Here is a 19,886-nt window from a genome sequence, read left to right as displayed (position 1 = left end):
TAAGGACATTTACTTGAATCACTGAAATATTCACAGGCAGCACAAGCCTATAATAATAAGAAATAAGAACGAAAATGTAAACTCCATGAGGGTAGCATCTATGCCTATCCTGTCCCCATTATGACCCTGACTTTAGCACAATTGGATTGCCAAAAGCTGCACTTTCTGATATGTTCTGGATTGTAGAGAGAGGAAAATATTAGTAATGTGAGGTGTCTATTTGCAAAGTCAATGGTACAAGTAGAATCTGTAACGAAATCTTGCTGAACTCAGAATGAAACTACTCCCTTAAAAGAGCTGATTTTTTCTTCATTAATTTAAACACCACCAAAGAGAAAACTTGGTACTAGAATAGAGCCAAACACACAGGCATTCCACTATATTTGAATGCTGTATACTGAATGATTTTATTTATCTTAAATTTAGCCGTATCTGAGCTGAAAAACAAGGTGGAATAGGTAACTTGACAATTTAAAATTCTTTAGACCAGGGGTGCCTAGGGGACTTAGTGGGTTAAGAATCTGCCTTCAGCTTAGGTTGTGATCCCAGGGTCCTGAGATCGAGCCTCTCATGGAGCCCCAAATCGAGCTCCCTGCTCCTCGGGGGAGTCTGCTTCTTCCTCTGCCTCTCTCTCTCTCTCAATTTCTCTCTCATAAATAAAGAAAGAAAACCCTCAACACAAAATAAAATAAAATAAAATTCTTTAGATCTATCACAAATATATATAAAGAGAGCCATCTTCATCAAAATTTAAAACTTGTGCTCTGCAAAAAACCATGTTAAGGGGATTTTAAAAACCAATTTACAGTCTGGGAGAAAATATTTGTAAACCACATATCCAACAATGGACTCATGTCCAGGCCTATGAAGAGAACTCTCAAAACTCAACATTTAGGGACTCCTGGGTGGCTCAACGGTTGAGGGTCTGCCTTTGTCTCAGGTTGTAATCCTGGAGTCTCAGGATCAAGTCCCACATAGGGCTCTCTGCATGGAGCCTGCTATAGCCTCTGCCTGTATCTCTGCCTCTCTCTGGGTCTCTCATGAATAAATAAATAAAATATATATATTTAAAAAAAAAACCCTCAACATTTAAAAAACAAACAATCCAATTAGGAAGTGAACACAAAGATATGCATGGACATTTCACCAAGGAAGACACACAGATGGCAAGTAAGCACATGAAAAGACCTTCAGTATCATTAGCCATTAGGAAAATGTAAATTAAAATGACAATGAAATATCACTACATAACTATCACAGGTGCTAAAATAAAAATTAGTGATAATATCAAATGCTGAAGAGGATGCAAAAATTAGATCACTCATACATTGGTGATGGGAATGTAAAATGGAATAGTCACTCTGAAAATAGTCTGACGGTACCTTTCAAAAACAAAAATACATTTATCACACAAGCCAGAACTGCACTTAGGCTTAGATTCCAGAGAAATGAAAACTTATTTTCATTTAGAGACTTGTACAGGAATGCTCATAGCAGCTTTATTCATAAAAGCCCCAAACTGGAAACTCTCCAGATATCCTTACAAGGATGTGGTACTCCATACCACAGAATATTACTCAGCAATAAAAAGGAACGAATTGTATATCCATACAACAACCTGGATGAACTTATGCTGAATAATTTGAATAATGCCCCCTGGACATTTCTTTGCACCTTCCTGTGAATCTATAATTATTATAAAATTTAAAAAAATTTAAAATACTCTTACAACAAATCATTAAGATTTAAGAATGTTGTATCCTTTTGAAGGTAATCTATGTGATTTTAAGTCCCTAGGTTCCATTTTTAAATTTTTTTAAGTATACATGATTTCTCCCACACGGGACATTCATGTTTATTTTATTTTATTTTTTTAAAAGATCTTATTTATTTATTCATGAGAGACAAACAGAGAGAGAGAGACAGAGACAGAGACACAGGCAGAGAGAGAAGCAGGCTACATGTAGGGAGCCCGATGCGGAACTCAATCCTGTGACTCCAGCCCATGCCCTGGGCTGAACGCAGGCACTAAACCTCACTGGTTTTGGCCACCCAGGTGTCCCAAATGATTTTTTTTAAGATTTTATTTATTTATTCATGAGAGACACAGAGAGAAAGGCAGAGACATAGGCAGAAGAAGAAGCAGGCTCATGAGGGGAGCCTGATACAGGACTCGATCCCAGAATCCCGGGGTCACATCTTGAGTCAAAGGCAGATGCTCATCCGCTGAGCCACCCAGGTGTCCCCATTCATCTTTAAATAATAAAATATTTTCCTCCATTCTCAAACTCAAAAATATATTTGGGTAAATATTCTCTGGTTTCCAACGAGACAAATCCTTGAGTTGAAATACATAGGAAAAATACTTCAGATATAACCCAAAACAAATATGTGCCTGCCTTACCTAGAAAGCAGGTGGAATATTTGCATCTCCAGGTTAGGAAGAACTTAAGGATCTTCCAGTTCAAATTCCCACCAACATAAAAATCCTTTCTGTAACATCTCTGACTGATCTAACCTTCGTTTGAACAGATACCATGATAAAGTAATGGACATTAATTGTTTTACCCACAGAAGCCAACTTTTCCCCATACCCTAGTTCAGTTCAGAGAAGGCACCTGAATCACACTGAGTGTCCTGACCATTAACCATGGTTGATTTGTCCAGAGATGGACACCTGACCCAAACTGGACCAGAGCCTTTCCCCCAAAATTTTTCTCACTAATGTAATAAAGTTTCTCAGCAGTATTGTGAGATATGAAATGCGGCACTCTTAGCAGCCATGTTTCCTATGATGTACATGCAAGAGAGTCTGCAGAAAAAGAAAATAAATTCAATATCCTGAAGAGGAGATGATAGAAAGAGAAATCACGCCAGCTGCATTTAGGTCTCTGGTTCTAGTTGTTTCTGAATCCCATTAAGATGTCTGCCCTTCCCACAGTTTGTCTGGTCAATCCTTTTTTGTTTACATGAAATATTCCTAATATTTTTCTAATAATTTTCTTTTTTACCAAGCTAGTACAAGTCAAATTTCTACCACATGCAACCAAAAGAATCCTAATAAAAATGGGCTCTAATTGTTAGAATGTTCTTCAAGTTGAAACACTTAAGTAAGCTTCCCTGGACATTCCACCTATTGCCATACATCCATATCAAGTCCCACCTCTTTTTCAAATATGCAAAGATTGTGATTACATAACCTGTTGTGAACATCCACTACTTTTGACTGTATGGCATACATTTCCCTACTATTTTAATAACAGCACCCCAGTTCTTTGGGGAAAATTACCTCTACCCTATTGAATGTAGTCCAGTAGGACTGTGAGTCAAGTGTCCTGTCTTCTTTGACAGAGGAGCATATGGCCCAAGCTAGACTCCCTAGTCTTGAATCTTGACAAAAATGCTGAAAGTTGCTAAAGCATGATCACTCTGGCAGTGAAGCCATGAAGAATATGACCACCAGGGTTGCAGAAACCTCTTGAGCTGCTCTGGCCCCTATCCTTTCTAAGCTTGATTTTTTCAACCTTCCCTGACTATGTACGCTGCTTGATACTCTTCCAATCGGGTATGTTATTGTTTAAATTAACTAGTTTATGCAAATCAAAGGGTTCTAACTTAAACATACTCCAAAAGTTCTTTTTTAGACTAAGAAATTCCAGTTTGTTGAATTGTACTAATTCATGTGACTTGACTTCTAATCTCTAATCTGATTGATCCCTCCTAAGTAAATTCATTTATCAAAATCTTTCTGAATAGCCAAACAAAAGGTGGTCTCCCAGAAGAGAGATAAGAATAATATGTCCATCTTTGAACTGGACATGTGCTTATGTGAATGTAGCTACAAAGCCCATGACACGATGAAACTGAGGGAGGATTTTTAGTTTATAGGCAACTATAATTCAGTCTTCTTCATGTTAACTTCTATAAAATTAAATATTTCCTGCCTTAAAATATATAGTTGACTTTTTAAAGTCTAAGTAACATTTCAGTATGTTGGATTTATGTTGTTCATTTCAGTTCAGTCTACAAAGTTTTACTATAACCAGTGTTCTGATATGGCTATCACCAACTTTAGAAAAAAATTCAAATAGAGACTAAGTTTTATTCTCTGACAATGTAAGACTATCCTCATCTGACAAAGGAATGAACTAAGAATAATCCTGATTACCAGTCTTTACTAAAGGAATTTAAGAATTCTATATTTGCATATTCGAGTTATATAAAAGCACTAGCTAATTAAACTTTTATAAAAGGACCTCCAGGCCATTGATACTCAAACAAATAAAACTAGACTTTTCTTAAGGGATGAAGAAACAAAATTAGGCAAATAGAAGTAAAACACATACATACGCAATCAGGCATACAGACCAGGTATTGAAAATCAGTAGATCACAAAGCCTTATTTGTTAACTCTCAATCATTTGTAACTACAATGCACTCCTCTCTGACAGTTGCAGGAATTCCCTTGGGAAGTGAAGTGAAGCTGCCACTGTTTCACCCTTTCTAATTTTATTTTCAAGATCCCACTTCAGGTCAGAAACTATCTCAAGGCTTTAGTAAGGGAATCAATTCTCACACAAAGAGAGTTTGGATACACTGGCTAAAGAAAAAAATCACTGGACCTTTTGTTTGAATTTCTAAGAACTTTTCCATTTTAATTCTCAAGGGTATACTATGTAATGAGAAGTTTGAGGAGCAAGTACCACTGTAAAGCAATAGAGGGGGATGATGCCTAAGAGGACAGGCTGGCTGCCCAGTCTGTCTCCAACAGTGGTTTTCATTTTGGTGAGTTTTTCTTCATCCACAATCTGAATCACAGCTAATCAGTCTGAAGCAAGTCTTAAACATAGCAAGACTGGGACTATATACTAAGAGGAGAGCCACATTAAACAAGTTCACAGGGGCTGAGGTATAAAATCAGAATACTGATCTATTAATCTCCTGAGAGAAATTCAATTACTGCATACACCAGAACACTTGAGTCAGCCAGACTAGCATATTTCTTTCTCCCTTCAAGGCAGCCACTATGGACCTGAGAGTGACCTCCAGGAGCCAAGAGCAGTACCCAACTCTTGCTTGCATTGATAGCAAGAAAACAGGACTTCAGTCCTATAGCTGCAAGGAAATGAATTCTGCTAATAACCAGAATGAGCTTGAAAAAAGACCCTGACCTCCAAATGAGAATGTTGCCAGCCAATACCTTGATTTCAGCTTAGAGAACTCAGCCAGGCTGTCCTGGATTTTTGGCCTATATAACTGTGAGCTAATAAATAGGTTGTTTTAAACTGCCAAATTTGTTACACAGCAATAGAAAACAAATATACCTATAGACCAGTGAGTCTTAAAGTGTAGTTCCCCAACCAGAATCAGTATTATCCAGGAACTTGTTAGAAATGTAAATTCTTGGGCCCTAAGAATTTGGAGGGTAAGACCTAGTAATCCATATTTTAATAAGCTCTCTAGCTACTTCAGAAGTGCACTAAAGTTTGAAAATCACTGAAGTAGGATGGTCATGTAGGCACAGGCAACCTTTATCTTGTGATTTGACCTTGTCTATGCTTCAACAGCTAACCAATATATTCTCTGATTGATACACTCTTTCTCTAGGATGAAAACATATGCTCTTGAGTTCTCCAGTCATCTTTTTTGCTTTGGCAACATACTCTAAGACAACTGTGTAAATATCCACTGTGATCCAATGCTTATTGATTCCTAGTTTAACACTAAGGAAAAATCTTACCCCCCTCATTAAATAAGGCATCTCATCATTGTTTCCCTATGGTGTCTACCCTGTACCTAATGGCTAACTCTCTAGATAAAGAATAATTTATTTAGGCCTCTACATATTGGCTGTGTGTTGCCACCCAAAATGCTCAGTTCTTACAACTCTGATTGTCAGTTGCAGCCTGGAAGTGAGCATCTTGTCTCACTAGATAAAGAAAATCCATAAGACATAGTAGGAAGAGTCTTGGACAAGATGTCAAAAGACTGAGGTTCCAGTTTAGACATGGAATATCTATATAATCTTACACAAGTCAGTTAAAATCTCAAAGCCTCTTTCCTCATCTATAAAACGATACACTTAAAACAGATGATCTCTAAGGTCTCCAGAAGCTAAATCATTGTGTGGCTGTCACATTCCTAGTGCATTCCCTTTAGAAGCAAGACTGGTGAGTGCCCTGGATGATAAAAGAAAGATATAATGTAGTAGATGATATTGCAAGTGGAAAAGACTAGCTACCTTTCCATCTCTAGGAAGTTATCCTTGGGATTAAATAAAAATTAATTTCAATGACATGTTAAGTTTCAAAATTGAAAGGTTACCAAAACTAGGTTGAGAGTTTAAATTAAAATTATTCAATGCCACTTTAAAAGTAAGGGAATAACTTACTAAGAGCTGTATATTTAATGATATCTTTTTAAAAGATTTTATTTATTCATTTATTTGAGAAAGAGAGTGTGTGTGTATGAATGGGAAGAGGAGGGAGAGAATCTCAAGCAAACTCTACACTGTGCATGAAGTCCAATGCATGGCTCCATCTCACAACCCTGAGATCATGACCTGAGCTGAAATCAAGAGTTGGACACTTAATTGACTGAGTCACCTATGTGCCCCATAAGAGCTGTATATTTAATATCAAATTCAATTCATGTGAGAATACAAATATACAGCGGGATCTATAAGCCCTTTATTAATGAGACTTGTACTTCTGTCAGATCAGTCTGAAAATTACAGAAAATTTGCTGAAAAATTTTACTCTTATGATCTGATTTCTCCTCACATTACCTTTTCTAAAAGTTTATTTCTCTGAGTAAGAATCTAAGACAGAGATAGAGAAACAAGTAGGATTAAGCTTCTAAAGGAATGAAGTTTAATCTTTTAAAGGAAGAATCTGGGAGCAACCAACACCAGATGCATATTCTAACTTGTAAATACCACCATCTTTGTAAGATTTCAACATTTCTCTTGATAGTCGCTTGGTCCCAGGTATTCCACCAGCAATAAAAAGAACTTTCACTTTGAAGTTAAGATAAAGAATTTGTATAGGTTTTTCCAATTGGGTCATACAGTCATTCTAACATTCAATTCAATAAATATTTACTGATTATCTACCACACTCTCTAGGCTCTATGCTGGGAACCTGGGGATATGAGGAGGTATGGTATCTCTTAGAACTCAGGGGTCTTATATCTGTGGGATAGCCGACTAATTAATGGCAATTCTATCAACAGATACAATGAAAATTCAAATCTAAATTTGATTGTAGATCAGAGAAAAGCACAACAATCAATTCTATTTAATCCTCTAACAGATGATAGATTACCATCTCTATGTTTTAAAGTAACAGTTGAAAGCAACATATTCTTCCTGTCATGATGATATGACCATAAGCAGAATACTTCTTGGTACTTAAGGTTCTCTGGGGATAAAAAGCACTAATGCATGTATATGCATTGTAATGCGCAACTGTCATTTATGTCTATTATTATGCAGTGCAGCTAACCATAGAAAATGGGCCCCTTTTCCTCTGTTCCTATAACTCAAGGCACTGTTCATTGAATAAATCCAACATTCATTTAGTAGAAATGTAATGAGTACTCTCTGTGTCCCAGCATTATGCTAGGCCCTGTGGAAATACAGATGGAGGGCAGTCATGTCTCCATGGAATTTGCAGTCTAATAGAAGAAACAACTATATAAACAAGTCATTGGAATAGTATGTAAATCGTGCTTCAAGAGCACATAATCCTAATAGAGATGAGGGAGTGAACAGACTTTCTTAGTTGAGGAAATCAGGTGGGCTGAGGTGTGTACTTGATCTATGGCTACATTCAAGGGACTGGGTATAGCTGTTGGTGGAATACAAAAATCAGTAAGATGAAATTTCTACCCTGGTTTCAGTGGTAGATGGGGAGAGAAGTGAAAAAAAATATTTCAGAGGCAGGCTGAGATGTGAGATAAGTGCTTATAGAAGTGGAAAGTGCTTTGGAAAAGCAGAGCCAGGAAGACTTTCTTTGCACAAGACACTGAAGAAGGCTGGTATTTGAGGTGGTTCATTGGCTTATATTCTAGAACGTTCTATTTATACTAGTAGACATAAATGATTTCAGTTCTGAAGAGGTGCTTTTAGACTTTCTCTTATTTTAAAGCCTTGACAGAGAAACTGCAATAGGCAAGTATATTTTCTGCAGAAAGAATCCACCCAAACACCTTGACATTCTCATTCCACATATTTCACACATGGTATCTTTTATGTCTGGGAAAGTAGACTAGGAAATGATTCAAATACCCAAGGGCCTCAAAACATATATGTAGGAAAGTGTACCTAATTTCCAAAAAAGGTCAAATTGCAAAAGAATCCATTTTGATTGGAAAACAAGCTGTTCAGTTGTGGGTCTGGAACAGTTGCTGAAGTTTAGGCAAAAAGGAAGTGAAAGGCACCTCTACTGTCGGAAAGTCCTTGTACAGCGTCATCTTCAGACCAGCAGCAATCTCATACTGACCAGAGTGTCACATGAAACCCATTTGGGAGGCAGGGAGGTAGGCAGAGTTTGATACAGTTGTTCAAAGGAGTGAAACACTTCTGACTGCTGCTTCTGATCTTTGCCAACAGTGATTTAGCACTGGAAGACTTGAATACAAAATAATCCATAAAGAAGGAAAGTAATTTTGCTTAGTGTGAATTGTTTTCTGACATACATAAGAGTTAAATGGCTGCCCCAGAAAAATAATACGTACAACAATAGAACTGAGGAATGAAAGTGATCAAGAAATTAGGCTACACTAACTAAAAGCTAAGTCTGAATATTTAAAAACTGATAAAAAGAATGATTATTTTTGGCTACTACGAGGAAAAAACACCATTATCATCAACCCAAAGAAACTGCATGGCTCAAAGACATAGATGTGTATAATTCAATCTCCATTTCATTATAGTTACACAGCCAAGTTATTCATGTCAGATCTAGCACCTGAGAAGCCACAAAGGAACACCAGGTTGAATTAAGAATGCCCATCAACATAAATACTGATAGTCATTGTGAAGACCCACTGTGGGGATGTCTTGCTTTGACTTCACAGGTATTTCAATAACCGTTTTATAGATTCTTTTTTTGTTATCCTATGTATCATGGTGCCTTATTATGTTTATTACACTTCTAAATGATACCGAAGAATGGGCTTTGATGGAACTATAGTTCTAAGAACAGAGATTACCATCAAATTTCATGGCAGATTACATGATATTTAAGATCAACTATCTCATCCATCATCCAAAAAGAGGTTTACCTTTTAAAAATACAAGAAGAAAGAAAGAAGGAAGGAAGGAAGGAAGGAAGGAAGGAAGGAAGGAAGGAAAGAAAGAAAGAAAGAAAGAAAGAAAGAAAGAAAGAAAGAAAGAAAGAAAGAAAGAGTCTTTTAAATATCTAACTGGTTCCAATAGCCCCAGAAATGAGGCATTTTTTACTTTCCCCAGGCATATCCAATTCTCTTGGCAACCAAACTGATCGAAGCCAAACTGTACCAATTATCCCTACAAACCTGGGTGTGTGACACATTACCCAAAGTGCTCTGCCATTGCTCACACTAAAGCTCAGCCTGCATGCCTTGTAATTTGTGTTCAGGAAGCCCCAGTTCTAAGAGTTATCAGACTCCATTCCCATTTAGAGGAACACAGGGCACTGAGAATTACACAGCCAGCTACCGACAAATGACTGCTTGTGCTTTTTCCATTGCATCTTTTCTTCCAGCTCTCATGGAAACAAGCACTGCCACAACCTCTTGATGAGCCAGCAGAGCCCAGTCATCTGGCAGCCATGACTGGTCTCTGGCATCTGAGAAGAACATCAACGAAAGAAAATGAGAGGATAAAAAAGAAGTGAACACAGACCATTCATTTCTTGCCCTCTTAAATTCTGCAGTTCCACTTGCCTGACTCTAAATTAATTTTGTATTGAATGCTGTAGAAACTAATGTTAAAGCTTTATGCAGTTTTCAGACCTCTTTGCTATATGTCTAGAACAGGGCTCAGTAATGTTACTGCTGGCTTGAGTGCTCCATAAAGCTTATGACTCACTGACGTAATATTTTAAATAAGGATATATTTCTCATCCAAAATGACATTATGTGGGAAAATTTAACTCTGTCACCTGTTTGTCACGAGAGTTTGAGACAGTTACATATTCTCTTTCAACCATACCTTTATCTGATTATTAAAATGAAAGTAAGAAAACCTGTCTTTATTAACTGGGAGGTCTACTGATTATTCAAAATGAGCAAAAACTATTCACAAACTAAGGTCTCTGAGGTTTGACATTACATCTTTACTCCTTGGAAGTTAGAGTTCTTTATTTTGTGTGTTCCTGATTAGAACACATTTATTATTACCTCATACATGAATAACACTAGCTATAACCTATTGAATACTACTATGCACCATGTATTTTACATATATTATCCCTAATCATTACAGTAACTTTGCAAGAATTTTTTTATTAGCCTTATTTTAAAAGTGAAGAAACTGAAAGCCAGAGCATTTATGAAGCTTTTCTAATGATTCAAGGCAGTAAGAAGTTGTAGCAGATATATATTTACGGCACCTGCCTACCCACATTCCTCTAAGGGATGTTATTTTACCTTGTTGAGGGGTAGCAGCCATGGTTTATAACATATACCCCCATATCCCTGCCAACGAAATGAAAGGTACTATATTGACCAAAAATTTGTTATATGTTGGGTCAATGCCCTCTGACCAACCTAAATGTTGATGTGGGCCAATCAGGTTCTCTCTTTTTCATATGAACTTTGCCAGTGGTGGGTTATCTCTAACAGTCAAAATTTCCTTTAAACATTTAAGTGTTGGGAAAAACAAAAAGTTGAGAAGTTCTAAGTGGTCAGTCTTGAAACAAGTGACAAAGGACTATATTTTTTCACCATTATTTAAATAAGAAAAATAGCCTAATTGGAAGTGCTGTACGTAAGAAACAATATAATAACTTCTCCTATAAAATTATTCTACTTCTTTATTAAATCTCAAGTATTTATGAGACCAGAGGAAACAGGAAAAAGACCCACTGTTGTTTAAAATATCCCTGCGTGGTATCAGTTAACTTTAAAGCACTTGAACAATTTGACACAGTCACTGATTATACTAGGAGGAGCTCAAGTCAGTAATGTGTTCATTCCTTTTTAATCATACAAATTTATTCATTTATTCAATAACTATATTTGGTGAGTACCTACTGTGCTCTCAGAATTGTGCTAGGGGCTAGGAAATACAGTAGTGAACAAAAAAGACTTGGTTCTTTACTTCATAGTATTTATATTCTAGCAGGAAAAAGACATCAAACAAATAGTTGCATAAATAATTACTTGCTGTAGCAAAAAATGCTATGAAAAGGGAAATAAGATATCTAGTAGAAGGACCAGAGAATGAGAAACTAGCACAGAAATGTATTATATACAGATAAATCTCACTCATTATAGGTACAAAATTTTAAATAAAATATTAGCAAATAATCCATCTTACAGCAACTTGAAAGAATAATCAGCATGACAAATGGAGTTCATATAGGAATATAAGGATAGCTCAGTATTAAGAAATCTGTTAATATAATTTACCATATTAAAATATCATAGAGATAAATTATATTGTCACCTCTATATATGATAAAAGGCATTTTATAAAATTCACCAAATTCTTGATTAAAATAAGAATATATATTTTTATTGACTGCTTACTACATTCCAGGCACTTTTTGAAGCACTTTATGAGTTTTAACTCATCTAATACTTTCAAAAACCCTATGAGGCAATAATATTATGGCCAAATCATACAAGGCCTAATAGGCCTTACTGAAGATTTTGGATGCTATCATAAGAACAAGGAGAGGTTGCTGAAAGGGTCAAGCAGAAGCATGATGTAATCAGATTTGCATTTTATGAAAGATCACTCTGCCTACAACATGCAGGTAAAAGAGCAGATATGGGGCAACCAATGAAGAAACTATAAGAGTAGTCCCAGTGATTAACAGAAACATCAGGTCTCCCAAGTTACAAACTTGGGAAATTGTTAAAAATTAAACGTGGGGAGAGCTACTAAGAATTACTGAATAGAAAGATATTGCATGTACAGAGGTATTTGGGGTGAGTCAGAAGGGAGAAGAAAGTCAGAACTAGAGAGACCAGCTAGGAAATGACTAATAGGTAAGGAATGAGGCTGAACTAAGGTGATGACAGAAAAAGTGGAAGGAAGATAGGGATACAAGAGACTCTGAGCACCAGGACAAAACTCCCAGAGCTTCATTTAGATCTGTACCATGGTTATGGATAGTTGTGTTGTTTTCATGCACTATGAGCTCCTTTATGACCAAGCATATCACACTCTTCTCATTATTGCAGCAATCAGTACAAATTTGGCACATGGTAGGCTCACAACTGGTCAAATAAAGGAAAAAATGAACAAGATACAGAATAGCTAGAATCGAAAAGACAAGAAATAACAAATTTGGCAGGGATGCAGAGAAAAAAGTACCCTCATGCACTATTGGTAGGAATGTAAATTGTGCATCCACTATGGAAAACAGTGTGGAAGTTCTTCAAAAAATTAAAAATAGGAATACCATATGATCCAGTAATTCCACTACTGAGTATTTACCCAAGGAAAACAAAAAGACTAATTCAAAAAGATATATATGAAAGATATGCACCTCCATATATAAAAGATCTATATTGCAGCATTATTTACAATAGCCAAGATACAAAAGCAGCTCAAGTGTCGATCAATAGATAAATGGATAAAGAAGATGTGGTGTATATATACAACGGAATATTACTCAGCCATAAAAAAGAATGAGATCTGGCCATTTGTAATAACATGGGTGAAACTAAAGGGTAAAATGCTAAGGGAAATAAGTCAGAAAAAGACAAATACCTTATGATTTCACTTACATGTGGAATCTTAATAAAAAAAAATCAAAAAACAAATGAACAAATAGACTTTTAAATGCGGAGAACTGGTAGTTGCCAGAGGGGAAGGCAGGGAAGGGGGGGGTAGCATGGACAAATAGATAAAATAAATTAAAAGGTACAAACTCCCAGTTATCAAATAAATAAGTCATAGAAATAAAAAGTACAGCATAGGGAATATAGTCAGCAATATTCTAATAATGTTTAATGACAGGTGGTGACTACACATCTTCTGCATTGAGTAATGTATGGAATTGTCAAATCATTATGTTGTATACCTAAAACTAATATAACACTGTATGTTAATTATACTTCAAAATTCAAATACAAAAAAAAACCCTCAAATATATAGACAAGTAATTTGAACAAATTGTTCTGTCAACTATTCCACTGTATTGCAGACTATAAAATAAAATCATAGGGGAAAAAAGAATGTGCAAGACAGTGACAGTGACAGAGATATTTTTGGAATCACAGTCAGAGTCTATGGCTCTTTCTTTTTTTTTTTTTTTTTTTTTTGCAAGGGTTGGGAGGGAGGTGGTACTTTCCTTTAAATGTTCTTGTGGAACTGTCACAGATTAGGCGAGACCAAGGACAGACACACAACAACAAAATGAAGTACTGTGGGATCCTGGGTTGGATCTTGAAGCAGAAAAGGAATATTAATGGGGAAAACTGGAGAAATTTAAATAATGTACATAAATTAACAAATAGTACTTTATTGATGTTAATTTCTAGATTTTGATAACCATACTGTGCTTAAGTTAGATGCTGGGTGAAGGATATACAGGAACTCTTTGTACTATTTTTATAACTTTTCTGTAAGTCTAAATTATTTCAAAATAAAAAGTTAAAAAAATAAATACATTTGCTAAAGGCAGATCTTTATTTTTTAAAGTATAGAACTAACAGACAACAGAAAAGAAAAGAAAAATTAGTGCAGAACAAAGGCTGGTGAAAAGGTCAGTAATCTATCTGGGTAAAAGTTTCTTTGCAAGGGGAAGGATTGATTAAAAAAACATGGTATGACTTTAAATAAATATGAGACTGTTTTCCTTTACAGTTCATAAATGGCTTCTAAAGGCAATTCAAAAGGATGAGTTCTAAAAATATTTTTTGCAATGACAGCATTGTTGGATTTGTGTAAAGAATGGCTACACTGAAGAATAGCAGTCATTTAAACAGTGTATCTTATGGTATATTTATTTTCAAAAAATCATTCTTCATTCCCTTCTGGTCATACCTCAGGGTGTTCAAGCAATTTCTGGGCACTCAGTAAGTAAAAGTTAATTGAATGCAATAATTTATCGTGTCTCCTTCTGCTTTCTAATGTAGGCGCCCAAGTCAGTTTTTAGACTACTCTTCTGTTATGGAAGGTCTTGTTTTACCTTTTTGAGCTTGTGAGCATATTTATTACTCTTAAGCAGAAATTTGCTATTCTTTTCAGGGGGGTGGGGAGGGGTGGAAAGTACAAAGAGAAACAGAGTGACAGAGAGAGAGAAGCCACAGGCAGTGTGTGGTCAAAAAGGTCAGTTCTCCCCAATAATACCTTTGTTGGTTTCACAATGTACTCTCTCTAGATCAACACGGACCATCCGTCCACTGGACATAATTCACCAATCGTTGGTCATGACATCTACACCACTTTATGGAGAGTTTATAACTCGGGACTTAATCCATGAGCTAATAAGCTCAGATATTCATTGATCAGAATTTGTGTTGGAAGATTTTTCATACACATAACCAAAAAATAAAAAACTAATATATAAAACTATATAAATATTCATAAACAACTATCCAAATAGGCACTCTACCCATGTCTATAACAAAACAGAAGCATTTTATCTCATTTCCCTAATGAAGCAATGTAGTATAGGATATAGGCCCACAATTTAGAACCTATGTCCTAATTTTTGCCACTCTTCTTTTTGTCACTTAATTTGCCCACATTTTGCCCCTCCTGCTTATAAAACACATGTAATAACATTGTTACCTTCCAGGGGACTTATGTAAATTAATGAATATGGCTATAAAACATTTTGCAAACATGAAGTGTTACATAATTACTAATTCCTTGACTGTGCTCATTATATTAACCACTTTGAACCTTAATATTTGCTTATAACTCAACACTTCAGATTTCCCCAAGGAAGAAATTCCAACTTTACTTGCTTGTAGCCTTATAGACATTTCTTTATATAAGCAAAGTCCCAATTCAATAGGACGCAGAACCATGAACAAACACTACTAACTGAAAACCAGGCACTATTCACAGATGCTCTCAGCCTGTGAATGTATAAAATGCACTCTAGTCACTGTTAGGCGCATTCATTCAACATTTCCAGTTGGGGATTGTAACAGAAATGTAATGACTTACAGAGTTAGTTAGATAGTAAAAATTAGAAGTTCACGTTATAATCTAGTGACTCTCAAATTCTCTGCTTAAACAGAAGACCATATTTTCTCACTATTCAAAGGGCAGTATCCTATTTGGGTAAAAGAAAATTTTATATCTGAACAATACTTGAATAAATTAGCCTATTGCTCTAGCTTTGCATGTTTTGTCAATGAGTCACTTTAAATTACTGCTATTCATGCTCTATTTTAGCCCATCTGAAATGGTCACCAACTTGAAAACACAGTGTCATGCTAATAATTACTAAGATAATTAAATAAGACACTACATGAAATATTCTGCCACAGTATCTGTTATACACAGTAAGCACTCAATAAATAGTACTTACAAAAATATGACATATAAGTAATAATTAACTCTGACAAATCAGTTGTTGTCTAGTGAAAATTATATTATGGAAGACTTAGGGAAATACCAATATTTTTACTTGTACATTAAACCCATGACAAAGAAACACAGGTTGATAAATATTTAGTCTATATTTTGATAATAAAATAAAATAAAAAACTCATCACAAAATGAAAAATGGTAGCTCTACTTGTGGTGAGCTACACTTGTGGTGAATCACTATGTTGCACACCTGAAATTAATATAACATCGTACATCAACTATGCTCAAAAAAACCTTTTTTTTTTAACATCACAATGAGAGTAACAAGATTAGGGAAAAATATTCTTGATAAAACAATTTCTATACGCCAATATATCATAAAATGTAACACAGAAACCATCATATATTACTGCACAAATTTAATGGCAAAGTGCTGTGTAGAGCCCTCAAAAGCTTCTATTAAAAGACTGACTATCACACTAGTATGGCAAATAAGAAAAGTAACTGTCATTTAATTGTATTACACTCAGATTGAATAATGGAAGGATGAATATTATGGTAAACAGTATGCGATCTATATAAATGAGTCAGTATGAAACAAATGTTTTGTTTTCTAATATTACAACTTGGAACAGGTTCTGTTATTAACAGAGAATAGTCCAACTCCACTTTAATAGTTATAGATATAAAACAAAAAAAATGATTTAGTGCAAAGGATGTTGTTCAATGAGGCTGAAGGGTTTGCTATGACTCAGGACTGGACAGATGTCACTAATAATCACAAATACATAGGATAAATTAGTAAAACAACCAGAAGTGCCACAACTCCTATGGCATCAGCAAGTTCACACAAGAGAAAAACTATACATGTACTGAATGTGGAAAAGTGCACGAAAAGATTAAGACTGCTTGCATACCAGAAAATTCATGCTGGAGAGAAACTATGTCTGTACTGAATGTTGGCAGGACTTCAGACAGAAGTCAGAGTTGATTACTCAATCAGAAGATTTGTACTGCAGAGAAACCTCATGGAAATAGTATCTGTGGGAAATCTTTTGCTAGGGAAATCACATCTTCAAGTACATCAGTTAATTTATACAGCAGGAAAACCTCTATATGAACTAATTACAGGAAGGCCTTCACTAACAGGCCAAATGTGCAGAAACCTTTAAATGGTCATATTCAGTATAGTGACTCTGCTAAGAGTTCTTCCAGTCACCCTGATAGCCAGATATTGAGCCTAGGTATGCATCAGAACATTCATCCATGAGAGAAAAAGCATTTGTTGTTAGACAGCGATAAAGCTTTCTCACAGGAATCTAAGTTACAAATAAAATCTAAGAAAAGAAAGTTAAAAGTAGCTAATGCAGAGGTGCCTGGGTGGCTCAGTCTGTTAAGCAACTGACTCTTAGTTTCTGCTCAGATCAGGATCTCAGGGTGCTGAGATCAAGCCCTGCTTTGGGCTCTGGGCTTAGTGTGGAGTCTGCTTAGGAGTCTCTCTCCTTCTCCCTCTGCTCTCCACACCCCCCTTTCTCTCTAATAAATCTGTTTAAAAAAAAAAAAAAAAACTCTCCCCCTCCCTGTTCCCACCCCATTCTCTCACATGTGTGCTTTCTTTCTAAAATAAATAAAATTTATTTTTAAAAAGGTAGTGAATGCAAATTCTACTGAAATTTAAAAAATCAGTAAACCAACTGACTACATTTTAAACATAAGTATGCTATCTTACCCAATAGAATCTATAAAATATTTTCAGGCAAAAATTAGACATCACGGGTCAAAAATTATATGAGAGTTTAGAGAACTTTAAGACAACCAAATTTAAAAGCATATCTTTGCAATTTAGGGGAAATAATACCCAATTATATTAGGTAAATATTCTTTCTGTGTAGGGAGTTTATTGAATTTGTAAAGAGGAAAACGGTGATGACATGCCTACTAAACATGAACTATATTCTTAATACCTTTTTACTGAAGTCTTACTTCCTGAGTGTTAATTGAACTGGCTTCAAAAGCATCTGGCAGGTATTGCTTTGGATGACCAAAGAGGACCATCTCCTGGAGTGGGGAGCCTGGGGAGCTGCCACCACTTTTCCCTCTGAATACAGCTCAATAGAACCAGCCAGGACACAGCTGCAGCCCAGCTGTCGGCTTTGTTTTCCTATGGCTGCACTAAAATCAATCACCCCAGCTTCATCACATGATAATTAAATCTGAATTACTATAGCTAAGACTCACAAATTAAAAATTAAAAATTGCCAAGAATTCAGAAAGACTATCTAAAGAAAGAAATACATTTGTGGCAGTGTCATCATGTACCACTATGTATATTTTGTTATCTCATCTGAGATCAGGTAGACAAAAGGGCTGATCGTATTTTGAAGAGAAGATAAATATTACATTGGCCAAATGAAGAAGGAGAGAAATATATTAAGGCACACTTTTGACATAAATGCCATTAACAGAGTAATCATCATATCAACACTCAGAAAAACACTTTTCCTCAATACAGCTCACCAGACCATAAGTTCTCAAGAGCAGGGAATACAGACTACCAATTTTTCTAACATCAGCCCAAGCACAGTGCCTAACATGTAACAGGTACTCAATAAATGTGTTCTGAATGAATGAGAAAGGAAGCTGGTAAGATAAACTACACAAAAATCTCCTTTAACTAGGTAACAATGGGATGGTCTGATGATTTTATTCATTATGTGATGCAGAGAAAATTAGAGGTAGAATATTCCTAATTTCCACAGACTCTGTCCCTTCTGGCCATGACTCTCACAGAATGAGTGCTCAACAACTTCCTGATTATAAAGAAGAATATTATTGGTATCTACTCTGGATCATAACCAGGAGAAAAAGGAGAAAAGCATTCACAGTTAATCAAAAGAACTTCTAGGACTAGGAAGCAAATATTCTCACCAACAAATATCTCCAGTAGGTTCAGGGTTACCTTTAATAGTGATATATGCTTCAATAAATGTCTTTTTAAGGATAGCAAATCCTGCAGGGTGCCTCTGACCTGGTGCCTGCCCCACTTACTTTGCTGGAGTTGTACTGAGTGTAGGAGTTGTAACATAATTCTGGAAGGCCAGAAACTCATTTATATAAATTATATGTAAATTATACCAGAGAAGTGGGGAAAATAATCAAGACATACTTATTTTGCTAGCACTTTTCTCTTGGTCAGAGAAAATGCTGGGTCTATCTTAGGGGAGCATTGACACTTTAACCTTTCATTATTATTCCCGAATGTGGCTTTATAAATGGGGAACTATGGGATCCCCAGGACGTTCCTGTGATTCAGTTTGAAAATGTGTCCTTGTGGATGGCTGGAGAGACTGGAGATGATGCCATGTGCTTGGCTCTTGGAGACATGGACACAGATACTTCAGGAGTGGTAATAGAGTCTACCCTGTGATAAGATAGGTAGACAGGAAAGGTGGGCTAAAGAGGGCACACTGAATCACATGATTCCTTAATCTCAACCAAGGGAGAGGACATGGACCTGTGTTCTATATCAGAGAAAAGAAAGAAGTTACTGAGAAGATAGCAAGCGAGATCTCAGAGGAAGGTAGTTGAGATTGGGCCTAAGTGAATTACGAAAGACCACTGTTAAGTGAGGTTGAAAAATGCAAAAATTCAATGGAAGGAGAGGTGCCAGAAACTAAGACTTTATGAACACAACATTATCTAAGATTCCTAACTTCGAAAGCTAACTGAATCTCCTGTATGAGGTTATGCTGTGGTTAGGTTACATTTCAAAGCTCAATAGAACCAGCCAGAAGGTTGAAACCCCCAAAGGCTTAGAAAAAAATTCCTTGAGGCAGTTGCATGTGCAGCGTTGTATCTGCCGCTGGAGCCAGGGAGAGATCCTACTATGCACTTACAGGAAGGTTAAGGATAGCAGAGTGAAGCTAGCTGTTCAGCAGTAGCAAGGCTTGAGGGCAACCTATAATATGAAAACACATGCGCAAACAATGAGCAATGGGGTCTGGGGGAGGAGGCTGGAGGAGGATCACACAGGTAACGTAACTTGAGCACCTGGAAGGTACACAGTAGAGGCACAAATCAAAGGCTCAGTAACATCATCACACTTATCACCACAGGTCAGTCTGTTGTGGGATATAACTGCTGCCTTCTTTCTAGCAGCCATCTCAGAAGAGCC

General features: G+C 36.1%; 1 protein-coding gene across 14 annotated transcripts in view; it reads right to left on the bottom strand.

Annotated features, from left to right (window-relative positions):
- RAD51B (RAD51 paralog B) overlaps positions 1–19,886 on the bottom strand; it is an 817,007-nt gene that overhangs the window by 565,746 nt on the left and 231,375 nt on the right. The window lies entirely within an intron of this gene.

The sequence above is a fragment of the Canis lupus genome, chromosome 8 (assembly GCF_003254725.2).
Source record: "Canis lupus dingo isolate Sandy chromosome 8, ASM325472v2, whole genome shotgun sequence".
Taxonomy (NCBI): domain Eukaryota; kingdom Metazoa; phylum Chordata; class Mammalia; order Carnivora; family Canidae; genus Canis; species Canis lupus.
This window is presented reverse-complemented; position numbering and strand designations above follow the sequence as displayed.